Below are 20,390 nucleotides of genomic sequence, written 5' to 3' on the forward strand. Positions count from 1 at the left end.
GTAAGTTGAAACTGATTCTTCTTATTTTTCCAACAGGTTAGAGTGCGTGTTTTTCTTTTGCTGAGGAATTTCTCTCCAGCTCAAAAAAACTCTTCACCTCACAGATGGCTTCTTAGAAATACCTAAAATTCATTACTTTGCAACTTCCTCCACCCTCTTCAAAAAAAAAAACAAACTCCCTACTCCTTTCTGGTGCGGCAGCTCCGATGCAGAAGCTGGATTACAACTAGATTAGATTCAGACGATCGGTCCCTACGTGTGTGACCCTGGGTACGTCATTTACCCCCTCAGTTTCCTCATCAGCATGCAACTGTGAATGCTCTTTGAAAACAGTAAACAGGAAAACAGTAAATACATCTTAGGAATTACATCTTTACAGCGTTACGCTTTTCTACTTAGGGCAAAATTACCTCCTCAGAGGGACCACATCATGAAACTGGTACTGAATCCGTAGGTCTCTGTCAACATTGGCTCTTTCTTCCACAGTTCTCCTCTTCCCTCAAAGGGCATAACCCGAGTCACCTCAAAAGCACACTCCAAGCGCCCCTTCCTTCCTCCACTCCTTCCCTATCCTATTTCTAAAGCAGGGGGAAAACAGCAGCCTCATCTCCCCGCCCCAAGCCACACCTTCAGAGGACCTCACCCCAGGCACATCCGCCCTCTCCCTCCTCCGGGGGCACCAGAGGCCAACCTCGCCCTTCCCCTCCCGCCCCCACCTAGAGAAGACTTCCTGGAGGCGTTCAGGCCGAGCAGGGCAGGCGGCATTTACAAACCCGCTTTACGCCACTCGCGTAGGGTAACCTCGCTTACGCCCATAGGGCCCCGTTCCCAGCCCCGTCCGCTCCGCCTGCCAGAACCAAGCCCGAGTGCCTCAGCCACGACCCCCGTGTGACCCCAGAGCTCTTCTGCTCCGCGCGGGACTACGGTGACTAGGACAGAAGAGCCACACCTTACCGGCAACTGAGGCACTGACTTCACTTGCCACCTTTGGAGCCCTCTTCAACTCCCAGATCAATGTACTCCGGCGACGCCGGAAGGACCCGAGAGGAACCAGGCGTTGTCCGGAATCCTGCCCAGCCGGAGTCGCGCAGGGGCCTATGGGGACTCGTAGTCCCACTCGCCAGCGTTGTCGGCAATTCCTGCACATGCAAGACTACAATTCCCGTCAGGCCATGCGGTGGAGCCTAAGGCGATGGGTGGGGACACTTTTAGCCAATAGTAGGAGAGTTCCCTGCCTGTGCGGGAGGAGGTGAGAAAAAGAGAGAGGGTGCACGGAAAGAAGAGGAAGGGAGGGGTCAGCTCTCACCTGCGCCAATCAGGATGCAGGGTCGGCCCGGCAGGCGACTCACCCATTGTGGGGGCGGGCTAGCGGAGCCGAGGAAGGAAGGGGGGCGGGGGAAGAACTCCAAGTGGGGAACGTGGGGCGGCCGAGCTGCGAGGGCGGAGAGGAAGCCGCGGGAGAATAGCCAGGGTGGAGGGAGGGCTCGGTGTGAGGATGCACCCTGGCTGGAGGAGCAGTTTCCCCGAAAGCGGCCAAGCACCAGGCACACCGAGCGGCGAGACCTGCGGCTCGGGCAGGGATAGGTTGAGCCTGGGCTCCTCGCGGAGGTGCCCGGACGGGGCGGGAGGCTGCTCTAGGTTCAGGCCACTGAGTGAAGGGAGAGGGGTCCCCGGGGAAGGGAAGCGGCAGAGCAGCTGCAGAAGTGTGGGGAGCGCTAAGGTACCAGGGCAGCAGCTTCCCGCCGCCTTCAGCCAGGGCAGCAGCCGGAACAGCAGGGGGAGGAGCAACAGCTGCCGAATTCGCCAACTAGAGGAGGGGGAGGCGGAGCTTAGGTCCCTGTAGCAGCCGAAGGCGCAGCCTGGACTGTAGTTTCCCGGGAGAGAGGAGAGCAGGAACAGGAGAGGAGCGCAGTCCTCGGAGCCTCTGCTCCAGCATCCCGCCAGGGGTTGCAGGTGTGTGGGAGGTAAGCGTGGGTGCCTCTTTGGGCGTCTCCTCTGCCCGGGAGAAAGCGTCTTCCAATAGGAATTTTATCAAGGCACAGCTAAAAAGAGTCTCTGACTCGGGTTAGGGAACTGGTGCAAACCCTTTTAGGTGAAAGATGTACGTTTTTGGAGTTTGAGGGGGGATTAAAAAGCAAAAGGTGGCTTGACTCAGGGTATAAAGGGCGTGGTTAGTGTTTTTGGTTTGAGTTGTACCATTAAAACTATTCTGGGAAATTTTAATATTGAGGAAACTGCTAATTGAGGACAAGGTGGATGATATTTGGATAGGTGCGTAGCTGGTAAAAAACAAAAATTTTGTCACTGATAGAGAATTACTTCAGAACTGTTTCACTAGGAAAATAACTTAGCATTCTTCGTTACTATCTATCCTTCACGTTGTTGTATCAGATTGCCCTGCTACCGACCTGTTTTCCAGGGTGGTTATACTGCAGGTTCCTAGAATTGAAAGAGATCTCTATTAAAGAAGGAAATACAGTCAGGAATAATCACGATGACTGAACCTATCAGAAGTATAACTTTTGCCAGCAATAATGTAAAAATGTTTTTTAGTAGAGACACTTCGCTTTCCTCCCAGTGGCTTTAAACTATCGGAACAAAGACTAGGACTCAGCAGCCTACAGTGGGAACGTGTGGTGTACTTCACTGCTGCTCCTTATTCTCTCATTTGTGTCTAGTAATATTTGTACATTTTAAAAAACAAAAGTACAAGAAAAGCTGTGCAAGGATCTTTTCTGTTTAGATAGTGTATGCTAAATGATTTCCCTTAGTATGTGTTATGATGGGCTCAGACTTAACACATGTAATAGTGTCATAAAATAATAGTTTATTCTTAGTATTAAACCATGTGTGATTTCTTTGAGTGTAATTAAACACCAATAGATGAAAATATGTTTTAATACTAAGATGAAAGTCGCATCTACCTTTGTGTAACTATGACAAAATTACAGCCTTTTTTTTTTTAGAAAAAAACTGTAAAAAGCTATTTGCCTAGTTCATTTTCTTTTTCTTTTTGTTAGAGGTTCTCCAGATTACATGGCTTTTAATCATAGTAGCATATTGCAGCACATTTTGCTCTGAAATGCTTTCCTTGTGATAGTTGTATATTTCAGAGTCTGCCTGAATACTTTAATCTGGGTTTTGTTTTTGTTTTTTTTTTTTGAACTAGGGTCAATAAAATGGACCTATTTGTCTATTCTTGTTTGTTTTGTTTTGTTTTCATGGTTTGCTGATTTACTCATGATTTGGGGATTTTATTTCTGTAATACACACAAAATTCCTTTTTGAAAAGAAATGACTGGAAAGAATTCTCTTCATAGCTTCAAGTTCAATCCTACTGAGTGCTACTACTGATAAGCCTAAGTGACTTATCAATGTATATACTCCAACACTCCCTCCCATACTCTCACCCACTAGAGGAATATATAGCGGGAGAGATCTTAGAAAAACAGCTGCTTTTCGATTGTCCTCAAGTAGATCAGGTAACAGCAAAGAGCTTAGAAGAAAGAAAAAGCAACAGTAGCCACTAAATTTAGCAGCCATGGTAAGGATGGGATTTTATCTTTGCTACATCACAGGAGAGTCTATTAATCCACATAGCTGATATGACCCTGTGAAAATGATTTTAGGGGAAAAATGGGTACTAGGGTATAGTTAGGCTTGGAAAAGATTGTGTTTGCCCTTGTTATTTCTGATTAAGTAGATCATCCTGAATCAGAGTCTCAGATTCTCCTTCAGGCTCTGCTACTGATTCATTTTGTGAAATTGAATACTTGCTGTCACTGGGTCGTTTCCCCGATGTAATAATAATAATTAATAATAATACTGGCAATGAGGTTCTTTCAGGGCCTTTATCAGAAGATCTTTTTGAAAGGGTTTGATTGGGAATCAGTTAATAATCAAGTAAGTGAGATAGAAAATAAATACCAAAACAGTCGAAATCCAGATGCACTTTGAATCCCAACTATTTATAGGTCTTCTGCTTTGAAGTATCAAAAAGGATAGAATCTTATTAGGAATGAATGAGTCTGTGTTATTAAAGTACTGGATTTTTCACCTGTTTCCAAGATATGGATCTTTTTTATTGTGTCAGTGAAAGACATTGGCCTCCTATAGCATTTGAGAGTAAGAAAACCATGTTTTTATAAGGAAGAAAATCATTGGCAGTATGTGGCACTTAAGTATTTGTTACCTTGAACTCTTGACACATTTTAAATTGGTGTTCACATTAAATCGCAGATCATCTGAAGACTTCTTGTACATTACTGGTGTTGAAAATGTTCATCATATGACAGTTTATAATTTTATGTGAAGTACTACCTAGGTTAAAAGCATATTATTCTGTGCTTGATTTTTACTCTTTGCGTATGCTATCAGAGTATGTATGTGATGAGAAAGAAGAAAATCAATGGAGTGCAGAATGTCTCTCAAGTGGAAGATGCTCATGAAATTAGTGTTCTTTAGCTGAAAGACTTGGTTAATTTCAAATTACAATATACTTTGGATTTTTTTAAAATTTATAATTCTAACTCTAAGCCTATTGAGTAAAAATAATTGAGTGGCATGGGTTTCTCTTTCTAACAGGAGGATTCACTGATGCATGCAGTACAAAAGAGCAAGACGTAAAGGTTCAAGATCAAATGGTTTTTGGGGGGGTGGCGATGGGGGGAGAGGTGGTGTACAAGGGGGCATAGATATGAAGAAATCTGTTTGAGACACATACCCTTAGCAAGAGAGAAAGAGATTTGCTCTTTTTTTGTTGTTGAATGCCTATAAGTGATTTCATGACCTGTTTTCCCAGTTATTAATTTCTAGAGGCCTATCCCCATAGTGGGAGACGGTACTTTCCTACATTGTCTTTTTAACTGGAGTCGGACTGACATTAATTCATTAGGTTTTGAATAATTATGGGTTACTGAAGCAACGTGAAAAGGATCCTGCACGTATACATTCACTTCTAAGTGAAACTTAATATTATTTGGATATAATATTAAAAAGTAGAAACTGAGGTTTTCCCCCTTAATAGCAAAGGTACTTGAACCAGACACTAAAGTTGAGCAGGACCCTCCCCTCCCAGCCCCTGCTGCCTTTTTTTTTTTTTTAATTATTATTTATTTATTTATTTATTTATTTATTTATTTATTTTGGCTGTGTTGGGTCTTCATTTCTGTGCGAGGGCTTCCTCTAGCTGCGGCAAGTGGGGGCCACTCTTCATCGCGGTGCGCGGGCCTCACTATCGTGGCCTTTCGTTGTGGGGCACAGGCTCCAGACGCACAGGCTCAGTAGTTGTGGCTCATGGGCCTAGTTGCTCTGCAGCATGTGGGATCTTCCCAGACCAGGGCTTGAACCCGTGTCCCCTGCATTAGCAGGCAGATTCTCAACCACTGCGCCACCAGGGAAGCCCCCCCTGCTGCCTTTTAAAGTCATCTCCTAAGGTTAAACAGTGCTTTGGGGAACAAGATTAATTGTTATACAAAGGTAAAGATTTGTTTCTGTCTTATTTTCAATCTAATGTTTTCAGAATTTAGTCCTTAAAGTTTGGATCAGTGTGGTAACAATTATTAGTTCCTAGAGACTATGCTTCTTTCCTATCTCCTATTTGTTCTCAGCACCTTATATAATGCTCAGCAGAAAGAACTTGCCCTATAACCTTACTGAATTAGAAGTGGGGACCAATACTTCTTTAACGTATGCATTGATACATCGTGCACTTTGACAAACGAGAGTCAGTTGCCCTCACAGAATAAGTACTATACATTAGGCCTTCTGAGAATGCCCTTGTGCTGGTTAGCCTTTGCAAAAGTGTTACTTGAGCCCAATTTGATTCAGACTGTGTGGACTGCAAAGACTTACCTACAACTTCATGTGCCAACATTTCTAAATTCTTCCAGAGACAGGCAGTTATAGGTAAGGAAAAGGGCTCGCCCACCGGTGGTACTCAAGGTCTGCATTCTACAGCCAAGGAAGCCTGTGGCTCACCACTGTTTACTTCAAGTGAGATACCTTTGTAGAAGCTTATCTAGTAAAAGCATACTTTATTCTATAAAAATTGAATTTGCTCTTCCATTTTTCTAATTGTTCTTTAAAAAAAAAAAGAGCCAGACTCATTGTATTTAAGCACATGTGGAATTTGGCATTTATTCCAGAAACAAATTAATCTGATTAATGTTAGAATTAAGAATTCAAATGTGATTTTTCTTTTATTATTACAAGACCTGGAGAATTCTAGTTAATTGTAAATAGTTCTTCAGTAGTAAATTTAATAATAGCAGATATTTAACTATCATTTGCTTGCTTTTTTATTTTTTTTTTAAAGAGCTTGCTTTTTAAATATTTATTTATTTATTTATTTATTTATTTATTTTTATTTTTTTATTTTTTTATTTATGGCTATGTTGGGTCTTCGTTTCTGTGCGAGGGCTTTCTCTAGTTGCGGCAAGTGGGGGCCACTCTTCATCGCGGTGCACGGGCCTCTCACTATCGCAGCCTCTCTTGTTGCGGAGCACAGGCTCCAGACACGCAGGCTCAGCAATTGTGGCTCATGGGCCCAGTTGCTTCGCGGCATGTGGGCTCTTCCCAGACCAGGGCTCGAACCCGTGTCCCCTGCATTGGCAGGCAGATTCTCAACAAGGAAGCCCTACTTGCTTTTTAATATGCCTTTACTAGCATGCTGATAGATACACTTTGGCTTAGAACTGATGTTAGGTTAATCTTCCTTCTTCATGGTTCGTTGGCGTTACTCTTAATGCTTAGCACAGTGCCTTGTATAGAGTTAGCTGAGTTCCTGTCTTCTTCACCAGATGCTTAGTATCTTCAGAATTAAGACTGAGTTTCATTTACCTTGGTTTTACTTTGAGAGCCTTACACATAATAGTTTAACAGTAACAGTTATAGTTGGCAACCTGTAAAGAAGCATCATTTTACATTTTTCACAAGTACACCTAGAAAAATGAATTTTTTAAACATGTCTTTTAGCACTAAATTCAGCCCTCTGCCCACAACAATTGCTTATATTGAGCTAAATATAAATATCACTGTATTTTGTTGGATTTCTGAATGGAGTAAACATTGCTATTAACTACAACCTTGCATGTGTGTATACTTTAAATATACATTTATTAATTCAATGCCATTTGAAATTTGTGTGCTCTCTCCTTGTGTCTAGACCTTTGCTGACTTAAAGATGTACTTTTAAGTAACATTCCGTAGTATATGTATATACACACACTTTATGACTTTTTTTCTTGACACATAGAAAGAGACTTAGAGAAAAGTATATAAACGTAACATGAGACTTTATCTTAACTAAAACTTAACTGCTCTTGAATGTTCTATTTTCAGTGAAATGGTTACAATGGGAGACCTTATTCAGGCTTATTAAATCTAAATTATTCAGGTATTTGTCATCTTTGAGCCAGCATGGGGAAGAGACGAGTTCTGAGATTTGGCATTGACAGTACTCAGTGCTGGCCTTCCGTACAGCATAGCTGCTGAAGTGTGCATGGGACCTTCAGCTCTAGCCAGTGCTTCAAGGCCCCCTTCTGGTTCAGCCTAGGAAAGGAGCCTTGTGAGCACACAGCTCATAATTTAGTGTGAGAAGAAAGGCAGATGGAATTTACTTTGATTTAATAACCTCATTTGCCTAAGTGTATTGTTTTTCCCAGCTAAACCAAAGTTCCCAGTAACAGTAACTCAAGTGTCAGAGAGTGATTTCTATTGCACAATCTAGCAATACAGTGAGTCAACCTGTCAACCTGTAGTCTATTTTCCCCTTAGTGTCTTAGCTTCTTTTGAACGGACCCGAAAGAGCTCACCAAGATACTTTTGATATTTTGCCCATATTGGATTGCTTCTGCCATTTTCTTGATAACCTAAATTTTGTTCTGAACCTAAGTTTTATTTGAGGTCTTTTAATCTTATGTAACTTGAAGAGTTAATTTTATTGTTTTTTCACCTTTTAGTAGTATGCTATAAATACTGTATTATGATGTAGAATTTTTGCCATTCACTTGAATTAAATCAATTATCAGAGCATTTAATTGTTGTGTACTTCACAAAGCAATTTAAAATCATTGAAGCAATTAATGTTTTTTAGATACATTCAGCCTTCCAGTTAAGAAACCTTCACAAAGTATCCTAAATCTCTTGTTCTATGTCTAAGGCAGGTTAAATTTTATTTATACCATACGTCATTTGACATATAATACTGGATGAAATTTGTACAATACCAGTATTCTGACAGCTATGTAACAATGGTATAATTTTTGTCCTTGCTAAGTCGGGGAACTTTTAAAAATTATATTGTGAGGTATTGAGCACACAGTACATTAACTAAGTCAAAGCCAGAAAAGTAACTTTTTCTGTATTGCAAAGTTTTTGATTTGTTCTTTTAAAAATAAAATGTCAATAACAAAATTATGAAGAACTAATAATAACTATTCATTTTTTAATATAACAGCAGATTTAGTTAATAATTATTAATATGAAATTAAACATTTTGAAAGAGAAAGAAATCCTATTGTCCAAGGTTATCTTAAAAGCCAATTTTTACTCACATTATGTGGCCCCAAAGTAACTGACAATTTAAAAAGTAGTTTTCAAGTATGTATCAATTAGAAATGCTTTCAGCTGCAAGTTTTATGTACAATGACATAAAATAATAGGGATTTATTTTTTCCAGGACAAGAAGTCTAGAGGAAAGCGGTTGTGTCCTTTTTGTTTAGAGGCTTAATGTTGTCAGGGTGTTGTCCTCGCAAAACCTTGTGCCTGATGCAAGATGGATGCTTCTGCAGATCGAGACATCATATTCTAGTTCAGGGCAGGAAGAATGAGGAAAGGCTTGTGCCTGTTGAGTCCTTCTCTTTTAATCAGGAAGTAAAAGCTTTCCCAGTGACCTCTAGCAAATGTCGACTGTGGACTTACTGGCTCATGGCATGTAGCTGTCCCTATTTTTAAGGGATGTTGAGATATCAAGGACTTTGGGCCTTGGTGGTGGATGAAGCAGGGGAACAGTGGTTCGAGTGTGATTTTGGGGGTAACCAGTCAATAGTTTCAGCCATAATCTGATAATTAAAACCATGCTAACTTTAAATTGTATTCCTTCTCGTTCCGACTGATGTTTATGTTTCCTATTTGTTCATTTGTTTGTTTGTTTTCTCCAGGTTAGAAAACTCTAACCTTCTTACACCAAGTTTTCACTTCTGTGACTACCAAATTTCAAGTCTCTGGGCAAAGGCATTTCTCAGAGGCTGACGGCATCTCTAGTTAAAAGACCCTGTAGCCCATACCACATATAATCCTTGTCCTGTACTTTTCATTACAGATGTATTCAGTAACACTTGAAAGCACAATTCTGTTTTAAATCTGCTTTGAGCCTCAAGGTATCAAAGTGTCTTCTTATAGACTGAATTAAAAATATGGGTATAATGTAAATGAAAGAACAACTGAATATTAAAAAAATCTTAAAACAAATGCTATCTGCCGAAAAAAGCCAAAAAGCCATTGTTTCATAGAAAGGAACTCATTCTAAAAAATTTTAATCCTGGAAAATGGTGTTATTACCCATTTCTAAAATGTGAAAAATATTATCAACATCTATACTTGATTATTACCTAAATTATTACTCATTCTTAGAATAATACATCACGGACTTATAGTTTTGATAAATTAGGATTCCTTGAGATAGGAAAGTCTGAGAAGAAAATTGAAACTGAGAAAATGGAAAGAAATATTTTTTCTACTTTAAAAAAACTCATGATCAAAGATGTTGACCATAGAACCTTGGCTATACAGCAGTTGTCTGCGTTTCCATATCAACATCTTTATTGTCCAGTTTTTACATTTCTATTATGTGAACTTAGATGAATGGCTTTATAGAGGCAAAACTCTCCAGATATACTCATGTAAATTTCTAAACTACTATAATCTGTAGCATGGGGTTGGGTGTTATAGAGAGATACAACAAAATATTGCGATATATAAAATCACTTACTCCTTGGCATAAGCTTTTGTCAATATAGTTAACAAAAGAAGACGTCACAAGACATATATATGTAAACAAGGATATATGATTTAGGATGATGGTATTACAACAGTTACTATGGTAAATGTCCAGAAGCAGAAGAAATTGATCTATGTGGTAATCAGGGAAGGCTTTGAGAAGGAAGTAAGCCAGTGTGGTGTGCTGGTGAGAGCAGGGGACCACAACCTATGGCCTATGGCACACTAGCTTTTTTTGTAAATCAGATTTCTTGGAACACAGCTCTGTGCATTCATTTACATATTGTTAAGACTGCTTTCTTGCTACAACAGCGGAGTTGAGTCACTGTGGCAAAGCCCATGTGGCCCACAAACTTAAAATATTTCCTATCTGGCCCTTTAAAAAAGAAGTTTGTCAACCACTGGTTAAGAACGTGGTTTCTGTTGTCATACAAAACTGGGTTCAAATTTGGCTTTGTAATCTGTAACTTGACTCCAGGGATGTTTATACTGATATAGGGAGATTTCACATGCAGTGCATTGTAATACCTGGTGTGTGTTATATGCTTATTAAATGTTATTTTATTAAATGTTAGATTTTATTTTATTATGATTTTTATTTTAAGTGAACTATAACTTTTAATTCAAATGGGGATTAGAATCTCTGAATTTAAGTACCCCCTACCCCTAAAATAAAAGTTCAGGAAACTGGGAAGGGTATCATCTTATTGTAAGAAATTTTCAAGAGTTGCACAAAATATTGTATAGGGACAATGATATTGATGTAAGAGCCAAACAACATAAATGTACTCAGTAGTAAAGCCCAGACTTTAAAATACAATTAATAAAGACTGAATAGCGTATTAAATATTGTAGGAAGCCATGACAGTCAATTAAAAGCGAAATTAAGATACTTTATTAAAACTTAGAGGAAAATGATATTTAAAAGTGAATATAATAAAGAGGAGACATCACTACTAGCCTTACAAAAATAAAAGATAGTATTAGGGAATACTATGAACAATTATATGGCAATAAATTAGTTGACCTAGGTGAAATGGACAAATTAGTACAAAAACACAAACTATCAAAACAAGAAATAGAAACTCTGAATATAGACTCAAAAATCCTTATATCAAATCTGGCAACAAATAAAAATTATATACCATGATCAAGTGGGATCTATTGCAGGAATGCAAGGTTGGTTAAACATAAAAATCAGTCAGAAAATCTATTGATATACCGCATCAATAGAACAAAAGACACATGATCATCTCAATAGATACAGAAAATCATTTGACAAAATCCAACACATTTTCAGGGTGAAAACATGAAACTCAACAAACTAGGAATAGAAGGGAACCTCCTCAGCTTATAAAGGACATCTGCAAAAAACCTACAGCTAACATCTTTCCTAATGGTGAAAGACTGAATATTTCTTAAGATCAGGACATAAGCCTAATAGAATTGGAGAAAAATAGGTCTACCCAAGAACATGTACAAACAAATGTTCATAGCAGTGTTATTCATAATAGCCCCAAAAGGGAAACAGCCCAGTGTCCATCAATAAATGAATGGATAAACAAAATGTTGTATAGCCATGCAATAGAATATTATTTAACCATAGAAAGGAATGAAGTACTGATAGATGCTACAACATGGATGACTCTTGAAAATATTATGCTAAACAAAAAAGTCAGACACAACAGGCCACATTTCATTTTATATAAAATATCCAGAGTAGCCAAATCCATAAAGACAAAAAGTAGATTAGTGTTAAGGGACACTGGGAATGGGGAGTGACTGCTAATGGTTATGGGGTTTCTTTCTGGGGCGAAATGTTCTAGAACTAGATAGTGGTGATGATTGCACAGCTTTTAAAAACCACTAAATCATACACTTTAAAAATGAACCTGTAAAAAGTGTAAGTGAATATAATATAAAATGATTTTAAAAAGCATAAAGAAGAGTTACAGAAGATTGGACTATAAGGAACCCACATAAACCCAGAACTAGCAGATAAAAGGAAATACTCTCATTTTATGTCTTTTGTCCTCAGAACACCAGGAAAAATTAATGGAGACTGCAATCTAGCCACACTTTGGTAAAGTTGTTTTGTTTTGTTTTTTAATTTTAAAATGAAGGGGAAAAAGAACCTAAAGAACTCCAAACAGATAAAAAATAAAGGGAGTGAAAATATCAGCTTGTGATCAGACTTCTGTGGCATTTAATGACATAAGGAATAATGGAATAATGTATATGGAATTGCAGTGGAATAAGTTTAAGATTCAAACTTGCTTTTCCAGCTGAGCTAGCATTCAGTATGCATAAGAACAAAAGAATGATCTTCTCAGCCATACAAGGGCAGACATACACATACCACCACCGCTGCCAACGACAACAACAAAAAATGCATACTTTGCTGCCCAAATAATCAAAATCAAGAATTCAAGTTTGAATTCAAGGAACTATAAAATGATGAAACAAATGACATTTAAATAAGTTGTTCCTATTTTGTTTTTAAACAATTCAGATGTTAAAAATAATTCTTATAAGGTGCCTTAATGGTAGAAAAAATAATAATATTCTGGGTCCAATACCCCAGATCACTTCAAAAACACAGAGAGAGATATATAAGAAAGAATATCACATGCCTTATTTTACAGATTGTGGAGTCAGTAAATGTTGTTTTATTCTTCACATTCATAGAAAAACTATGTTTAAGAAAAAAGGAAAAAATGCGATCAACGCAAAAAGAAAAGAATAAGAAGCATGACAAAATGCTAAACAAACATATTGCAATTATCAATAGTTTTAGTCTCTTATTGAAAGGTAGAATCTGCCATGCTGGGTGGAAAACAAAAAATATTAAGTTTTTTAGAGACAAAGCTAAGCAAAATAATATCAGTTAAAGTAAAAGGATGGCAGTGCAATAATAGACAAAAATAAATTTAAAAGTGTAGGTGGCATATTTGTAAGACGACAGAATTCAAAGTAAAAAGCTTTAGTCTGGTCAAAAAGGATAATTTATATTGGTAAAGATGTAATCCACACTGAAGCTTTAATAGCCATGAATCTGTTTGTACTGGTCATATAGAATTAAAATACATAAAACAATCTGAAAAAGAAAACATGGCCTTTGGTGTCAGATTTGGATTCAAGGGAAACATGTAAATAAACATGTGATGTTAAGACTAAGGAAAGGACAAAAGTGGACTTGGGAAGAAGCAGAAGTGATGACAGTGGTCCGGGGTAATAGCAACGATGATGTAGATTCAAGATTTGGGATACGGTATCCACAGTTCTTGTCCCTTTATTAGCTATAGCCCAAGGATTACAAAACAAGTCAGAAGTCAGCCCACAGGTACGTGTCTGTGCGTGTGTGTGTGTGTGTGTGTGTGTGTGTGTGTGTGTGTTTAAATGCCAGTTCTCCACAGTCACCGCCATTCTCTATTGTCTTATATTGAGCTCATTGGGGCCATTTACCTTGCCTCTGCCCGCCCCACACCCCAGCCTCTGTGGGCATTTCAGTGTATGAACCCTGGGATGAGGTAAGGGAGATGGCCAAGGAAAAATGGCTAAAAAAGTTGTGAGTCTGAGTAATAAGAGGAGAATGAATAATTGTAATAGTTCAAAAAGTAACAATTGTATACACTTAAAAATGTTAAGATGGATTTTTTTTACCACAATAAAAAATAAGGTTAGAAACCTAAAAAATGTAGTAACAATTATAAATCAGCTGAAGCATTTAAATCTGTTTGTCTTAAGAGGATTGTGTTCACTCACCTGCATTCAGTTTGCTTCATTTTATAATAAAAAGTAATGGCTTATTGAGACATTGATACATCACTATGTAAAAATTGTCCCCTTGCTTTTAGATTAAGGAAGTCAACTTTAATTAAAATACTGTCTCATTTCCTCTCTTTTCAGTCTTAAAATTTTTGTAGTTGCTCTAGTTTACTTTCATATCACCTTCCTTTTTCTGTCACCCTAATTGGAAAATTTTAGTTTTTGGTTTGACACCTGCTTCTTAACTGCCACAAAACATATTAATTATGCTTTTTACTATTATAGAAACATAATGTTCGGCTAGCTAACTAGCATGAATAATCCATCACTAAGAATCATTAACTATAGTAATTGCTGTCTTTAAACAAGTAAAGACAGTCTTCTGATTATGTGGCTGATAACTTAAAACCATAAAGCCAGTTTCACTTTAAATATAATAGTGTGCCAGCTGGTATTTCAAGAAATGTTTTCTTCTTTCTCCCTTTTAGAATAACTTGTAAGTGAAAACCTTTAACAGAAAGATCTCATTTATCAAATGGATCCAGAATCCCAACCAAAACATACCTTAGAACCCAGCTTTCTAATCCAGCCAAATTTCTTGCTGTAAAATTCACTTTATGCATTCATTAGCCCCTTCAGCCCTTATTCAGAGCCTGTTTACTGTTAATAAACTGTTTAATTTGTATGTTTAGCAATGATTCAATAATATAAACTCTCTCAATATAAATGGGAGGGGGAAAAAGAACAATGGAACTAAAAAAGCTTAGTTATCTGAAAAGTACATGTCTTGAGACCTCAGTGAAGTCCTGTGACCCATGAGCCCTAGGACAACGGGAGATGCTCAGTGGGTATTAGCTGGATGAGTGAAGAACAGTAAGTTCAGAGTGACAAAGAGGATAAATAGTTACGTTTCCAGTTTTCTGAGAAAAAGATTACACGTTTTCTTTAAGTTTCATGCAAATGGTAATAGAAATTTTGGTGCATAAGTAGTAAATTCACATCATTGGCAAAACACCCAGCCAGGACAACTTATTTTCAGAGAAATTAAGAAAATCAAAGTTTTGCTTTTTATATGTATAGTTACATATATGTATTTATCTGAATATCTAAAATAATGGTTGTTAATGTTGGGATATTTACTTTAGAGATGTGCATATGACGGCGTTCTCTTTTCCTGGTTGGGTTTAGAAAGCTCTCCGAGAAGTATTATTTCATCAGCACAGTTAGGTGTGGGAAAATAAGAACAGGATGACTGCACACAGAAATTAATGAAATAGAAAAGGCCACATTGAGCAATGGGTTTGCAATCATATGTTCCTGATGCTTGTTTGCATATCGTGTAGAGACTGTTATTAGTGTGTGAAGATAAGGTGAAAGCTTTGAGGGGGCAGTGGGTGTTGTGCAGAGGGAGATCCAGAGTACTTTACTGTTTTCTGAGACTAGACTTTTACCTCGACCTATGCACTGTGCTAGTATGTTTATATACATACACTATCCCCCTTAATTTCTATAATAATCCTATGAGACAAGTACTGTTTTAGTCCCCATTTCACAGATGAGGAAAATGAGGCACAGAAAGTTGTGTAGGTTATCTCAGGTATCACCACATAGGACCAAGTTTGCATTTTTTTTTTAGCCTAAGCATGGCTTATATTCATTACTTCAGAAGTGACCAAAATCCTCTGCGTATTTCTATAGACTTCTCCACAGTTACTGCATACCGTTTGTGTCGTGCACCTTGCATTCTGCAACTATAAAGTCTCCAGCATTCTTAAAAAAAAATGAGAACATTTACAATTACAGGTCTTACCCTTTTAAAAATAACAAAAGCAATATTTTAAAATTCTAACTTCAGACAAAACTGGAGGATATCCAGTGATAATACCAAAAACTCCACTGCGAGGTTACCTTAAATCAGATATCTCAAACTTCCAGCTGGACAGACTGAAATCCTCCCACCTCACCTCATCCCTACTGAATTGTTTTTGCAGAGTTTATGTTTTAGAGAAAACTGTTTTTTCTTTATTTGCCACAGATGCCACTCCTCTCTATTACACTGGCCCAATTCACATATCTGCCATCTAAGTTTGTAATCCTGACTTTAAATCATGAGTCCTTGGTAAATTGAAAATGTATTGAATTATTAACATTTTTTTGGAATATGTCTGGTAAAATGAGAGAGACCTGTGATTATACAGAGTAACTCAAGCTATATGAGATTAGTTTTTCAAAGCATAGTCCCTACAAACTAAGGTTAGATTATAGAGCTGTCAACCATGTCTATTAATTTCCTATTAATGTTTTTTTCCCTGTAGAAAGAAGTAGGAAGTCAGAGATTTTTCTTAAACCAGACAGAAAATTTGAGATGTGTGAAATTGCAAGTGCTTACCCTGATGGATGTGTAGATTTCCCAGGGAGTAGTAGTATTGGGGTTGTCAGTAGTCAGAATACAATGATAAATTGTCAACGGCATTTTCAGGCTGTCAGCTTGATTGACAGGGTAAAATTATTTGGTTAAGTGCTATGCAACATTACCATGTATGATTTGTTTTAATATCTTTTATAATATATAAGGTAATAAAGAAGCTTCTAATGTTAGCAAAAGATTACTCTTCATGTGTGAAAGGGCAACATTTTAGAACTGTATACTGTCCTGTGATACAAATGGATTTTCTTCCAAATTATGTTTGTATAAGATTGCACTTTATAAAAATGCCAAAATTTGACTATTTTTGACCTACAAAAAAGAAAAAGACAGTTCACATGGTTTAACATAGTACATCAGCTATTCCAACCTAGATATAATTGTTTCAAACTGGGAAAGTGTTTTTCAACAGAAACTAAAATATGGTTTTGTTTCTAGGCTAATAATAAACACGCATTTTGTCCTTGCTTTCTGCTAGGCCCGGTGCTCACGTGGATGATCATTTTCTTGCTCCATCCTCCTAAGTCTTACAAATATTGGAATTTTCCAGAGCTTGGCCATAGGCAGGCTATTCACCACACTCTCCAGGAAATCTCATCCGTCCTGATAGTCTTAAATGTGCTGACAACTCCCAAATGTCTCTCTATCCCAGACCTCTACTCTGAACTCTAACCTCGTTTATCTAACTGTACTTCCTTGCCTCTTCAAGTGAATATCTCATAGGCATCTCAGATTTACCTATCCAAGACAAAATTTCTGATCTCCCTCTCTCACTCCTCTCTGTTCTTAGTTCAACCTCTCCATCTTGGTGAAGGGCACCTCCACCCACCTTTTTGGTCCAGGAGAAACCAAGGAGTTGTCCTTCCTTTCCATTACCTATGTCCTATTCAGTCTATCTCTTATATAAGAATATTGAGACTCTGTCTACTTCTTTTCTGTCTCCATTGTAGCCACCTTAATCCAGCCACTAACTCCCTTCACCTAGATTATTGCAATAACCACCCCATTTGTCCTTAGGCTTCTACTTCTAGACTCCCTTGAAATCCATTCTGTAAATATCAGCTTCTTAATTTGTTCTGCATTTAGGAGAGAATGCAACATCCTTGCTGCCTACAAGGCCCTGTATGTTCTGGCCCCCACCTACTTAAACCAGCCTCTTCTCTCCCTTTTGTTCAATGATTTCTATCAATTCCTCACAGCCACAAAGCTCTTTCCTGACCTCAGGGCTTTGTGCTGTTCCTTCCACCTAGAATACTGCTTTCCTCTTTAACTCTTACTGATCCTTCAATGCTCAGCTTAAATGACACTTGCTCAGAAAGGCTTTTCCTGGTCCTCTCTCTAAAGTAGGCCGCCATGATTCTGTCATATAGCACATTGTAATTTTTTCTTCATTGCACTTAGCACAGTTTGCAATTAGATATTTATATGTATGTTTATTTGGTTAATATAAACTCCATAAGGCAGGCACCTTGTGTACTATGTCCAGGGCCCAGTACACAGTAGCTGCTATCTGCTTAAAGTGAAAAACAATCTGTCTTTGTTGTTGGTGCTTGAAGAAAACCAGATTGTTCAGAAGTGATGAGGGGCCTCTGGAAGTGTGTTGTATAATATGTGAAACATGGACTGGTCTCAAATCTCATCTTCATTTGGGGTGAGTTAACTCAACTTTTCTGAGCCCCTAGATTGTAAGCTTTTGAAAGCGTATACTTTGTCTATTTTGTTCACTGCTGTATCCCAACAGTGATAAGAAAAGTCCCTGGTGTATAACAGATGCTTAATAAATATTTGTAGAGTAGATAAACTTCTGTTTCTTCTTTCGCAGAGTTCCTTTCTAGTGACACTCTGAGAGGGTTAATAAAAAAAATCATAGGAAGTACCTAGTACACAGCAGGTGCTCAATAAATGCCGGAAACCCTAATGCCTCTTTCAAATAGTAATTTTGATTTTTTTTTGCACAAGTGATTCGCAAAAGCCCTGGGCCCCCATGAATATTGAGAATGGGGAGACAGTGAGGTAGGTGCATTAGAATAATTTCTGTAGTGTTTTTCAAACTCCTTACAGTTGCACCTCACCTCCACTGCTTACTACAGAGTGGCTATTTTTAAGTATATTATATTCTTCAGGTGTGTTGAGGCAAAGGTTGAGAAACACATGTCTAAATCTTACCTAGAACCAATGTCACTGGAATAATAACTGATAAATGAAGCCTTCATATCAGAGGACTGTCAATTTTAGGCAAAAATATTTTTTAAAAAATAAAAGAAACCATGCAGTGATTGTTTAGTGATGCTACAAAATGCACATTAAGCGGTAATTTTTAAATAATCAAGTTAGTGAATTACAATATCAAATGACTTCAGTGCTGGAAAGAATCTTAAAGATCAAAGACCAACTCTCCCATTTTACTGATGAAGCCCAAAGCTTTCTCTAAGACCACCTGGAACATTCCAGCTTTTTGAAAGGACCTCAGTTCCACTGAACTGCAAGGTCACTGAAGACAGTGTTTAATTGTTGCTTATATCCGTGGTGTTTGCACAGTGCTAGGAACATATTAAACATTCAGAGTGTGAGTCTGTGTGATGAATTAATAAGTGATTTTATGAACAAACATGATCACCTGTCTGTTGCACAGGGATTTGTGTTACACAAATCATATTCAAGGTTGATCTTATCTGTTTTCAAAAAGTTCTCTCTCATTACAGTAGCCTAAACTGGTGATATCTTAATCTCTCCCCGCACCCTGCCCTTTCACACTTGCATGCACACGCACACACACACCCATGAGTTAAAGTTATTGAACTTGTAATTATGGCTTCTGGTTGGCCTCTGTATATTCAGATGATCCAGAGATAGAAATATTTCTTAACACCCTTCTTACCAATTGCCAGCTGGTCAAATCTCCAGCCAGAGTATAAATGTCAGGGGTATTCAGTACCCTGAGCTTGTGTATCCTTATAGGTCTTTTGTCTTTCATTCTTGGAGCTGCCAGGATTTAGATTCAGTACCCTGTGTCCTTTGTACCCCAGACAGTTTTTCCTTCTCCAGCTATACATTTTAATTTTTTCTCCTATGCCACATCTCAAAAACAGGCATTTCTTGGGGTGGATTGATTTTTAGCAAGGCATTGATCTATGTGAGTTGAACCATCTAAAAAGGCCATAGTAAATCTGGGACAATTTGAGAAATAAAATAAATCATGATAGCAATGGACTGTAATGCATACAAAATAAATACCCATGAGTCCATACTCATACAAATAAGTAACTTGAATACATTACTGAAAAAGAGGGAAGGGATAGCTCTTCCTTACAATAGAAGTCCAACTGATGAATGTAGAAAGAATGACAGAAGTAAAAAAATCACCATTTGGGAAACACCATGTTCATTGTTGCAGATAAGAATAACACATGGATGTTAAAATTAGTGGCCAAAAGTATAATGAGAAATAGGATATTTGCATTGTCTTCATGTATCCACCCATGAGATACTTTTCTAAACATTGGAGGATACTAAGGGGACATGACAACAAAATGCAAGGTGAGAACCTGGATAGAATCCAGGACCAGGAAAAGGACATAAATGGAATAACTGGAAACATTTGAGTAAGGTCTATAGATCAGTTAATAGTATTATATCAATGTTAATTTCCTGGTTTTGATTATTGTGCATCAGTTATAAGTAAGATATTAACATTTGGGGAGACTAGGGGTATATGGGAATACTTCGTACTTTTTTCAACTTCTTTCTAAGTCCAAAATTATTTCAAGACTAAAATTTAAAAATTTAAACTTAAAAATAAATAAATTAAAAAGTTCTAACATTTTCTAACATTTGAATGGCCCTTTATTTAAAAAAATGCTAAGAAATAGGGAAGTTTTTATGATCCTCTCTTGACACAGGAAATAAATGCCCATCATTTCTGTGATTTGCCCAAGGCTACCCATTATAAAGCCATGTGTTCTGTTAGATCCTCACCACGGCAGCTTCATTCTCATAGCTACTTTACAAAGGAGAAGGAGAAGGCATTATGATTCCCATTTTATAGACTTGGAAACAGAGTTCCAGCAAGAGTAAAAGATTTACTGCTAGTGAGTGGTGGAATGAGAGCTAAAGTTCAAGTCTTCTCATACTTAATCCGATTTTCTTTTCATTCATATTCCATAAATATAGTTATCTCTCTCTTTTATTCAACAAATAT

General features: G+C 37.8%; 2 protein-coding genes across 4 annotated transcripts in view; one reads left to right on the forward strand and one right to left on the reverse strand.

The window, feature by feature from the left end:
* The window catches only part of PDCD10 (programmed cell death 10), a 40,128-nt gene extending 39,025 nt beyond the window's left edge, over window positions 1–1,103 (reverse strand). The window contains exons 1-2 of one of the 2 annotated variants that reach the window (XM_036851243.1): window positions 955–1,099; window positions 411–578 (exon numbers count right to left, since the gene is read on the reverse strand). The gene's annotated coding sequence lies outside the window, so the exon portion shown is untranslated. Of the gene's footprint in view, window positions 1–410; window positions 579–954 lie in introns of both variants that reach the window. The other variant, XM_036851242.1, reaches the window with a different exon arrangement.
* A 730-nt stretch (window positions 1,104–1,833) lies between these two features.
* SERPINI1 (serpin family I member 1) overlaps window positions 1,834–20,390 on the forward strand; it is a 66,923-nt gene continuing 48,366 nt past the window's right edge. Inside the window, exon 1 of one of the 2 annotated variants that reach the window (XM_036850661.1) lies at window positions 1,834–1,964. The gene's annotated coding sequence lies outside the window, so the exon portion shown is untranslated. The remainder of the gene's footprint in view (window positions 1,965–20,390) is intronic. The other variant, XM_036850662.1, reaches the window with a different exon arrangement.

Source organism: Balaenoptera musculus, chromosome 4, assembly GCF_009873245.2.
Source record: "Balaenoptera musculus isolate JJ_BM4_2016_0621 chromosome 4, mBalMus1.pri.v3, whole genome shotgun sequence".
NCBI lineage: Eukaryota > Metazoa > Chordata > Mammalia > Artiodactyla > Balaenopteridae > Balaenoptera > Balaenoptera musculus.